General features: G+C 34.1%; 1 protein-coding gene across 1 annotated transcript in view; it reads left to right on the top strand.

The window, feature by feature from the left end:
* The window catches only part of LOC145720140 (uncharacterized), a 102794-nt gene that overhangs the window by 47625 nt on the left and 43146 nt on the right, over positions 1-12023 (top strand). The window contains exon 2 of the mRNA XM_081812025.1: positions 9604-9648. The gene's annotated coding sequence lies outside the window, so the exon portion shown is untranslated. The remainder of the gene's footprint in view (positions 1-9603; positions 9649-12023) is intronic.

The raw sequence follows: 12023 nt of genomic DNA, 5'->3' as shown, positions 1-12023 counted from the left end.
ATGCAACTAATTTCTGTACTCTGATTTTGTATCCTGCAACTTTACTGAAATTGTTGATTAGTTCCAACAGTTTTTTGGTTGAATCTTTGGGATTTTCTATATACAAAATATCATAAGCAAATAGCAACAATTTTACTTCTTCCTTTCTGATTTGGATGCTTTTTATTTCTTTGTCTTACCTAATTGCTTACCAGTACTATGTTGAATAGGAATGGTGACATTGGATATCTTTAACCTGTTTTGATCTTTGAGGAACAGCTTTTAATTTTTCATCATTGAGTATAATGTTAGGGGTGGATTTGTCATATATGGCCTTTATTATGTTGAATGAAGTATGTTCCTTCTTTGCCCAATCTGTTAAGGGTTTTTATCAAGAAAGGATGTTGGTTTTTTTTTTAATATTTTATTTATTCATTTTGACAGAGAGAGACAGCGAGAGAGAGACAGCGAGAGAGGGAACACAAGCAGGGGGAGTGGGAGAGGGAGAAGCAGGCTCCCCGCTGAGCAGAGAGCCCGATGCGGGGCTCGATCCCAGGACCCTGGGATCATGACCTGAGCCGAAGACAGACGCTTAACAACTGAGCCACCCAGGCACCCCAAGGATGTTGTTTTTTCATCAAATGCTTTTTCTACCCCTTGAGATGATCATGTGTTTTCATTTCATCAATATGATGTATTACATTTATTGATTTGTGTACATTGAACTATCTTTGCCTCCCAGGGATAAATCCCACTTGGTAATAGTGTATATACCTTTTAATGTGTTCTTGAATTTGGTGTACTAACATTTTGTTGAGAATTTTTCCATCTATGTTCATCAGGGATGTTGGTCTATAGTTTTCTTTTCTTGTGGTATCCTTATGTGGTTTTGGTATCAAGGTAATGATGGCCTCATAGAATGAATTTGAAACTGCTCTGTCCTCCTCAATATTCTGGAATAGTTTGAGGAGGATGGGTGTTAATCTCTTTAAATGCTTGGTAGAATTCACCAGTGAAGCCATTTGGTCCTGAAGTTTTCTGTGTTGGAGGTTTTTAATCATTTATTCAATCTCTTTACTTGTTATTATTCTGTTCAGATTTTCTATTTCTTCTTGATTCAGTCTTGGTAGGTTGTGTGTTCTAGAAATATATTTTTTCTAGGTTATGTAATTTGTTGCCATATAATTGTAGTAGTCTGGTGTAATTCTCTGTGTTTCTGTAGTATCAGTTGTAATGTCTCCTCTTTTATTTCTATTTTTATTCATTTGAGTCTTCTTTTTTTTCTTAGTCTAGCTAAATGTTTGTCAGTTTTGTTTTGTTTTGAAGAATCACCTCCTAGTTTCATTGATCCTTTCTATTGTTTTTCTGGTCTCTATTTCATTTGTTTCTGTTCTGATTTTTATTAATTTCCTTTTTTCTGCTAATTTGGGCTTAATTTGGTTTTCTTTTTCTATTTCCTTGAAGGGTAAAGTTACATTGTTTCTTTGAGATCTTTCTAATTTCTTAATATGTGCATTTATTGCTATGAACTTTCCTTTCAGAATTGCTTTTGCTGCAGCCTACAAGATTTGATGTTGTTTTTTCATTTTCATTTGTTCTGAGATAATTTATTTTTGTATTTATGCTATATGTGCCATAAACACTGTAATAAATTTTATAGTATTAGTATTTTCAGCATTATTCCTTCTTTTGTAGAGTGCTAAAATTCCATCTGTTATCATTTTACTTCTGCCTAAAAAGTTTTCTGTAGCATCTATTATAGTACAAAGCTGCAGGTTACAGATTCTTTCAGTTTTTATTTACCATAAAAAGGAGTTTTTTTAGTTTGCCTTTTGCCTTTATTTTTAAAGATTTTTTTTTTGTCTATAAAAATTGTTTCTTTCAGTACTTTAGAGATATTGTTCCATTTTCATCTGGACTAAATATTTTGTGATGAGAAATCTATGATAATTCTTCTCTTTTTTGTAGCATATTATTCAGGGTTCACCAGAGAAACAGAACCTATAAGATAGATAGATAGAAAAGGATATTTATTATAGGATTTGACTCACATGATTATGGAGGCCAAGAAGTCCCACAATTTGTTGTCTGCAAACTGAAGGGCCAAGAAAGCAGGTGGTGTAGTTTCAGTGTGTATCTAAAGGCCTGAGAACCAGGGGAACCAATGATTTAAGTCCCAATTTGAGTCCAAGGATCTTAAGAACCAACACCTATATCCGAGGGCAGGAAAGGATGGATATTCCAACTCGAGCAAAGGACAAATTCTTCCTCTCTCCACCTTGTTGATCCATTCAGACCCTCAATCAATTGTATGATGTCCACCCACATTGGTGAAGGTATCTTTACTCAGTCTACCAATTCAAATTTCATCTGAAAACACCCTTACAGACACACTCAGATATAATGTTTTACCAAGTATCTGGGCATCCCTTAGCTCAGTCAAGTAGACAGATAAATTAACCATCACATGCAGGTAAGATGTCTATTTTCTCTAGCATTTTTTTTCTTTTTTCTCTTTATTGCTGGTTTACCATAATTTGATTATTACATGTCTTAGCCTAGTTTTCTTTGTGTTTATCCTGCATTGGTTTCATTTGGTGTCTTAATTTTGCAAAATTATAAAATTCATCCACTATGAAAATATTTTCAGCATATTCTTCAAATAGCTTTTTGTCCTACATCTCCTCACATGTACACATTTTGCAGCTCCAATTACACATATATTAAGCCTGTTGACATTGTACCATAGGTCACTGAGAATCTTTTTATTTTGTTTTCAGTTTTTTTTTCTCTTTGTTATTCAGTTGGAGAGTTTCTATTGCTATGGCCCAAGGTCACTGATCTTTTCTTCTTCAGAGTTTGAGCTCTTATTAGTGCCATCCAGTAAATTTTTCACTTAACATGTTTTATTTTTCAACTCTAGAAGTTCCTCTTATTTTCCATATCCCATGTCTCTTATGTCCCCATTTTACTTCAAATTTTTAAGCACATGGAACATATTTATAATGGTTCTTTCAAGGTCCTTTACAGCTAATTCTATCATTTTTTCCATCATTTATGAGAATGTTTTTATTTTCTGATTTTTCTCCTGGCATGCTTATTGGCATATATGATTTTTCTTTAAGTTTGGGACATAGTGAATGTTACATTGTTGAATATCTGGATTTTGTTCTGGCATATTAGCTTGTAAATAAAGTTACTTGCAGATTAACTAGAGCTCCTAAGGTTTATTTTTAAGATTTTTTTTAGAGCAAGCTTAGAATGGCCTACTAATAGTTTAATAATTTAATTGATAATCTGAAACATATGTACCATAATGAACTAAAACTACTTACCTAATAAATTTCCATTCTGTATTAGATTATACACACTTTTTTAGCCAGGGTTCATTTTTAAAAATTTTTATATCTCTATGCTTAATACAGTATAGGATACAGAGTAGATATTAACAAATGTGTTGAATGAATGGGTATTACTTCAATATGATTGAAATAAGGAAAGAGTTATGTTACACATCTGAAGAAATAATATATACCAAGATTAGTGAAGGTCTCTATGAGTTCTAGAAAAAGGAGAATCAAAGATTAAAAATTTGTCAGCAGTCAAATATAATCTAGGGGAAAGTTTTCCAAATTCTAATTCATTTCTTAGATATGTAAGCTGATAACCTTAGGTATTAAAGGCAATCAGTTACTTACTGAGAATAATGTTTTTCTACCTACTAAGCAATATTCTGGTAGAAAATTGGCTATCTATGTAAAATTTCTACAGATAGGAGAAAAAAAGAGTCCAGTGGACACTATGGTTGTACCTTTTTGGAATTCACATTTTATGTGTAAAATAATACATTAGTATTCTAAATTTGCCTATCTTGATCAAATGGATCAACTGATAATCAAATTTCTGAATGTGCAAAGTTGAAAATCATACCCTATTCTTGAGGTAACCTCACAAAACTATTCTTTTAGTCTTTACAAAATGGGACACAATATAATCAGGTAGTGAAATTCCAAGTTCTAGAGCCGGGGCATATTTTCTACTGTAAAAAACTGAAGTAACATAGAGATCTTTTCCACAAAGAGGGAGACTTTTTCCAGTTCGTATTTGAGCCATGTGGAAGCTACCCTGTTTTAATTACAAAAAGCAATGAGAATACCTTTAAAATGTGTCCCGTGATTGCTGCACAATTCACAGACAGGGTTCAGACACCTAGACTGAATATGAGAGAGCATTCAGAGCTAAGAGCCCAAGCTGTGACTGCTCTTGTACAGAATATTTGGTGTGGGGGAGACAATCAAAGGACCTATAGTTAAAAACAGAGATAATGAAAACCAGATAAATTATTAAGATATTTATTTATTTATTTAAGATTTATTTATTTATTTTAGAAAGAGAGAGTGGGAGGAAGGGCAGAGGGAGAGGGAGAGAATCTCAAGCAGACTCCCTGCTGAGCAGGGAGCCCAATGTGGGGCCTCATCCCAGGACTCCTAGATCATGATTTGAGCAGAGATCAAGAGTCGGACGCTTAAACCAACTGAGCCACCAGGTGCCTCAGGGTCTCTATTTAAAGCCTGACACTTGAGCACATACAAACAGAGAGACAAAAATAGTTTTGAAATTGGTTTAAAAATCATGAAAGAAAGAAATGTCTACTTTGGCTCAGAATGCTATGGGTCACAACAGAGGTCTGTGAAAAGACAGTGGGGAGCTAGGAGGGGACAGAGACCTTTTCCTTAGCTATCACTGGCTACTGTTTCAAAGTTTCCCAGTGGGGAAGTTTGAAAATCAGTGCCAAAACCATACTAGCATGGTAGTTTATTAAACACGCACACGCACCCCCACACACATACCACTTAATTATTTGTGCTGAAGTTAAATGTGATATACCTTACTATTAAAAACCACCTTTCTTTAAATACAGTTCTGAGTCGAAAGACAACTTTAGTATTGTTAACTGAGTTATCTTAATAAGAAAAGAACTCACATGAAAATTTCAAGCAAAAAATAAGATGTTTTTAGTTGATGGACCTGGGAAGCCTCACATCTGGTGTTTAAATAGTTCTCTCTTCAACTACAGACCTATACGTCCAGTGTCACTTGGGTATCTGATGGAGTTATCAAATTTTCTTTTCCATCAAGACTCCTTCACCCACATTCTAACCTCCCTCAGTGTATGGAAATTGCATCTTTCTAGTTGCTCATGTCAAAACTTTGGAGTTGTACTAATTTTTTTTTACAAGCTACCTGTAAACTATCAGGAAATCCAGTTGGTTCTATTAAAATAAAACTAGTATCAGATGACTTACCTCCACTGCTACCACCCTGTCAAAGCCACCATGAATTATTGCATCTGAATTATTACAATAGTCTTTAAGCTCTTCTCCTTCGTTTCATCTTGTTTTAGTGATAGTTTCACAAGCACTTAGAACAATGGCACATAACAGGTGCTCAATAAATATGTATGGATGAATGAAAGAATAAATGAAATATTTGCTGTGTCTAGTGTTACATGGGCACTCATGTTATTATTAAGATCCTCTCAATCATCACTCAGCTGTGACCTCGACAGCTAACTCTAAATTTTTGGTAAGTTAAAAATTATAATAAAATATTTCAAACACAGAAGAATATAAAATAATGTCTGTATAGTTTATAGAACATAACAAAATAAATATTTAGAAAATAAAACATTACTAATAGCTTTGAAGCCTCCTGTTTAGCCTTCCATAACTCTATCCCCCTTTTCCTTCAAAAAGTAGATACTGCCCTGAATTTTTACTTATCATTCCCTTACTTTTCTTATTTAACCACAGACATATGCAACTCTGAAAATATAGAATTTAATTTTGTAATTTTTACTTTGTATAAATAGAATCATCTTCAATTATTTCTCTGCAGTTTTTTTCACTAGCTCTAGTTTAAATGTCCTGTGGTATACAAATTGCTAAATGCACAGACTTTCCAAAGGGTATACTGTCACTTGTTAAAATTGATCTGCCTGTAATAGATTTGTAGGTATTACATTTCCACCTCTGCTTTTATAATAGCCCTTCTCCTACATCTGTCCTTACTATACCTTGTAGTGTCAAAATCTTCAGGGATTCAAACCAGGAACAGCTGGAAATACTGGACTTGAGAAAGTGACTTAAGCTACGTTGAGTCTGCAGTTCTGAATGGTCTGACTTGCAGTTTTGTATGTCTCTATATCTACACGCATGTGCATGTGTACAAACACATACGCACACACAGAATCATGAGACCTCAGGACCAGAGAAAGACTTATAATTACTTGTGGAAAATTCTGCATCATCAGTTCCTCCTGCTGCAATGCCCCGTGAGGAGATAAGGATGATTGCAGGTATCACCTGAGCCCACAGGGGTGTTTGTACAAAGGAGAGAGACCTTGATGTTATAAACCTAGAAGCTTACATAGGGCAACTGGCACAGCTGACCTGCCCTTCAGAGACAGAGACCTTTGCTCTAAAATGTAAACAAATCCTCTCTAGGAAGAAGAGGGGATGTTCTTTAGGTTTACAATCCTTGGAATGTAAACAAATGTCTCCGAGAGAGGTCACTAAATCTCACTGGAGATCTCTCACTCAAGGTTTGTCTGCCATTCAGTCATTTTCAATTCAGGTTGCTGGTAAGGTTGTTTTGTTCAGAAAGCCCTTTAATAGGCAAAAATGTGAAATATTTATAGAGCATTGTTTTCTGGCAATGTAGTGACTGCATGTAAATTGGTCTAAATCTCTTCTTTAATGAGGTGGTTCCCCATTCTTTGCCTTTAACAAATATGGAGGAATATTTGAATTGTCAGTCAATTGTTCATTAAAAATTATTTTTTACAATATATCACTAGGTGATTTGGGCATATGATCCAGAAGTCCAAAAGGAGTTCAAAGATTTGAATGATATTACTGTTACAAAACTCTTTTTATTCCTGTCCACTTATTTATAAGACCACATGTTATTATATTTGTATAAAAATGAAAATTACAAATGGAATTGATGCTGACCCATGTCCCATTTTAGCAAAATTCAATATTACAGTGTAGATACATGAGCTTATTGTAAACAATGTCTAAGAGATCTATTTCTAACAAAATATTGTTATTAATAATTACTAAAATGTGTTATATATTTATGTTGCTAAATCAGTTGTGTACTACTAGTAATTGTACTGATAACCCTATGGAGGAGAAAATTTTTAACCCTTAACCTCACTTAGTACCTCTCAAAGAACTTTTTTTCTAAGTAATTCTCCTCCTATCTTCACCTACACATAAACAAAAAATACACATTTATTTCTCAATTTACTTTTCTATCTTCCTGCTCTTCTCAGACCTTGGTGACCTCGAGATTGAGCCCTTTGTTTTGGTTTTCCCCAGGGCCTAGCACAGTATCTGACAGAATATGCATACAATAAATGTTTTATTAAATGCATGTGTACAGAAATAAGGGACTATTACAGTGGGCTGAAGGAGTCTAGAAGTTATGGAGGAATCCCAGGAGAAGTGGAACTTATGTTGGACTTGTATTGAAGTTTACAATTGGATTCATTGGATGCTCATAGAGGGAATGCACATTCCAGAGAGGGGCAAGGACGATTTAAGCTTCTTTCTTGAAAGGTAGTCATAGATGTATAAGGGAGTAAATCATACATTTGTATTTCACCTTCATTTCCATCATACCTATGTTCTGGTGGGAATATTTTGCAATTGTGTCAGTTAAGTCAAAAGCTGCCCCATTTTTACCAAGCCCCAAAACAGGCATTCAACTGAAGCTTGTTCTTTCGTTCCTCTTGTCTTCAAAAAAAAAATGTATTATGGGTCATCTGAATTGATCATTATTAGAAGCACACATGGAGATGGATTGAACTTTAAAAATAAATTGAACTTCATTGAAACCATGGGTTCAGTAGTAGGCATTAAATAATGAACCAAAAAGCTCAAAAGACCAGAAAACCACTAGCTGAACCAGCAAATTATTAAAATGGCATCATGCTCATGGCTCCAATTAGTAGTTTACCTACATCTGTGTTCAATTAAACTAGATCCTCAAATTAAATCCCAATCGTATTTGTTTATTTCTCTTTTAAGGGGTGGTCTGTAAAGTCCAACTTGCAAGACAGACATTTTTTTTCCTAGGGACTTCAGCAATCATTTAAGTTAAACAAAATCTGATTATTTGATAATAATGATTAAAATGCCCCCTTTATTTTACTTATTTTTATCATTCTTTAAGCTCCATCCTAGGTATATAGGAAACAGCATGTACAAAGTGGCTTAAACTTTTTTTTATATGGCTTTTGATCAGGACCTTTTCATTTTGGGGTTCCTAAGATAATGGTCCCCAGAGAATGAATTGCAGGGATGTTATCATTGTATCAAAGAAATAGATATGCCTTCAATAGTGCCAAGAGGTAGGGATATACAAACTCATGGAAAAGCAAATATTATGTAGAAATATTAAAGATTTTTTATGAATCAGCTGTACTTTCTCTTCTTGTGAGCCTTCTGGCTAAGTTAATAAGAACTTAAGGAAAAAGAAGGAAATGGGATATGCTAACAGTAAGAGTCAGATGATCATATAAAATAGTGCATATTTTCAGATATAAATGTAATTAGCAAAACTTGTGCAACCTGGATATTTATTGCCTATAATTCACATCAACTCAGTAAATATTTTGTTCATTTATTCACTTATTCAATAAACAGTGAGCACCCATTATTTGCCTGGCACTTTTATATCTTCTGTGAATAGGATACTTGCTTGCCCCTTTCAGGTAAGAGCACGTGTATAAGACAAGTTTCTACCATCCAGGGTGCTACCATTATAGGCCCATATAGCAAAAGCAGGAAATAACTGAATTATGAGGCAGAATTAGATTTGCATCATGAGAGATATGCTAACATCTCTTATTCATGTTATAAGGAATCACCGTATAGAGAATTTTCATCAGATTAGGGTAATCAGAGAAGACTTATAACCATACCACTGAGCTTTAGCACCATCTGACTGTTGACAACAATCTACGTGAATGTCCCAGAAGCATTTTAAACTAAAAAAAAAAAAAAAAAAAAAAAATACAATGTTAAATCCACAACCTCCCGTTTTAAACTATTTCCTTCTTCAATATTTTTTGGTGGCATAATCTTTATTCACTTCCTTGAGCCGAAAATCTGGGAATTATCATTGACATTTCATCTTCTTATGCCTGCATTCAACCAACTGATTTATCTTCTTCTAACATTTCTTGAATCTCTTCTCACTAATCCTACAACCAATGCTGTGTTGGATACAGCAATTTTTTCATTGAACTTCTTGTCTCATATCTTGGATTCTTGATCCATGCGACACACAGCCATCAGACTGATCAGTTAAAATGCAGGAAAAAAACAAATAAAATGCAGGAATAGTTACGTATTGCCCTTTTTGAAATTTTTTAGTGACTTAACATCTGTAAGATAAAGTCTCATTCCTTCATGTTCTGTGTTTTTCTTTATAATCTTTTTGTCTAATGTCCAGCCTCCACTCTTAACAACCATTACACAAAAATTTATGCTTAGCAACACCAAATTGTCTGTAGTATGATTTTACTCAAAATTCCTTTATTCTTTTCAGGGGTCACCAACTCTAATAAGCCTTCCTGTGGCCACTGCCAGTCAGGTAAGTGATATTATTTTCCTGTTTCATCATACTTTGTCCCGCTGTATTTCTACATTGTTTTATTATAACTTATAGTAGTCGACTGTCACGTCTGCCTCACCCCCCAGGTTATAAAATGTTTAAGTCAGGGGTGCTTTGGTTAGCTTTGGGCTCCCAGTATCTAGTACAGTATCTGACACAGCGTATGCATTTAATGAAGTGAGCCTTGAAGAATGGGAAGGATTTTAATGAAAGCAGCCTTTCCCCTTTCTGTATTATATTAATAAGACAGGATGATGTGCCCTGGAATGGATTAAAGGATAAACATTTTTCCTTTGTTCCTATAAAACAAGGGGAACATTCTCTAAAAATAACTTTTAAACCACTAGAAGGACTCAATGAGACTCATAGTCTAACCTAGATTAGAGAACCAGGTTGATAGAAATCAATTAAGAATTCCCTTACATTATTATGATTTAATAACACTCAAATATCATGTTCATCATGGTATTAATTGTTAATTAATTCATTAATTAATTGTTAATGCATAGTGGCTAATAAGGTATTTTGCAGGATGCCCCTCTATTAGAATCTGTTTTTTTTCCTCATGAGTGGACAGTAGTTATGAGTATCGGGGAAGAAAACTAAACAGGTGAAATGCTAGTCTCATCACATCATATTAAAGATGTGTGCTATCAACATGATTTATCACTGTTGATGTTTACCTTCATCACTTGTCTGAAGTAGTGTGGGGGTAAGTTTCTCCACTGTAAAGTTCCTATATTTTCTCCCCTTTTTCACACTATACTCACTAAAAAGAGGTCACTATATACAACCCATACTTAAGGAGTGGGGAGTTAGAATTCCCCTCTTGAAAATGGAGTAGCTACATAAATTTTTAAGAATTTTTCTTATCCCTCATATCCTTATTTATTCAACCATTTATTTATGTAAATATGAGTTATGAATGTTTATTGTATATTTTGGGTAATTATCCATCATTTCTTTGTGTTGCTCAAATTGTCAGCTTTGGCCACTGAGATCTCTTTTTATTTGGCTCCTCTGCCTCGTTGACATACCCCCATCAATGTAAGTTTTTCTTTTTCTTTTTTAAAGCCCATTCTTACTCTGTGGCACCATGAGATATTCTAGGCTTACCTTGTATATTTCCTGTCCCAGTCCTAGAATAAACTATTTAAACTATGAGCCCTGTTTCCTTTTCTTGGAGGATGGTATTAGAAACCAAGATTTGGATTCTATGCATGCTTTTGTCCCTGAAGTACTTCTTTTAGGCCCTCTGAGGACCTAAAAGCAAAGAAATATATGTGTATATCCTAGCCCATCTCTATACACATACTTATAAATATTTCTATGTGTAATCATCTGCATGTATATTATGCTAAACATTAGTTCCTATTGATGTTCCAATTCCAATACATTACACATGTATCATTCAAAGTTCTCCACTTTGCTTATATGTAAATTCCTACTCCAACAGTGAGAAACCTGTCTACCATCCATCATCCGTTTACTTAATTGTTTGATTTCCAGTTCATATGTATCAGACTTGTTAACCGATACCCCTTGGAAAACAACCTAATAACTAGGGAGTAGTGCTTATATGCAATTCATTTTGTCTTAAGTTTTACAGATTCCATGCATTCCCAAAGTTACTTAGGTACTAATCCCCCAGCCCTTTCAATGAGTTCTTTTTTCCCCATATGTTTGGAATACAATTAGATTCTCTTTTCACCGTTGTCACTCCTTCCCGGGATTCCATGACTTCCTAATTTATTTACTTTTTTATTTGTATACATTAAGGTTCAGTTTTTGTGCTGAAGTTCTGTTGGTTCTGATAAATGCATTATGTCATGTATTCACCATGACAGTATCATACAGAATAGTTTCATCACCACCAATAAGCACATTTAAAAAACTATCTTGTTTTTAGTCACACAGAATCATTTATAGCCATATTTATATACTTAACTTAAGGTTCTACAAGTCTAGAGGATACAAATCTTGGCAGGATTAGAAAAAAAATCCAATGGAAAAAAATTCCTAGACACATCCAGAATGCAATTGTTTTAACTACTGGTCTGAATTCACAAAATAAAAAATTTTTCACTTCCAAAATTTTGTTCCCAACTCTTCATGTAAAACTTCCTTGTTTTTCCTGGTAAATTGTAAACTCCAGGGACCATTTTTTTAATTTTACCAACCCTCAAATCCAACATGCCCAGAGGTCAGCAAACCAAAATGGAAACAAAGTTACATCCTGTACAAGTTCAATTTGTTTCTTAACATTGTAAAAACACACCCAGATTGGTGCAATACAAATGTTCTATAGTGCTTAACATTTTTTTCTAATTTTGGAAAACAATAGACAATACATT

The sequence above is a fragment of the Leptonychotes weddellii genome, chromosome 2, assembly GCF_054177405.1.
Source record: "Leptonychotes weddellii isolate Sample4059 chromosome 2, ASM5417740v2, whole genome shotgun sequence".
Lineage (NCBI taxonomy): Eukaryota > Metazoa > Chordata > Mammalia > Carnivora > Phocidae > Leptonychotes > Leptonychotes weddellii.
The sequence above is the reverse complement of the archived record's forward strand: the minus strand, read 5'-3'. Positions and strand labels throughout refer to the sequence as shown.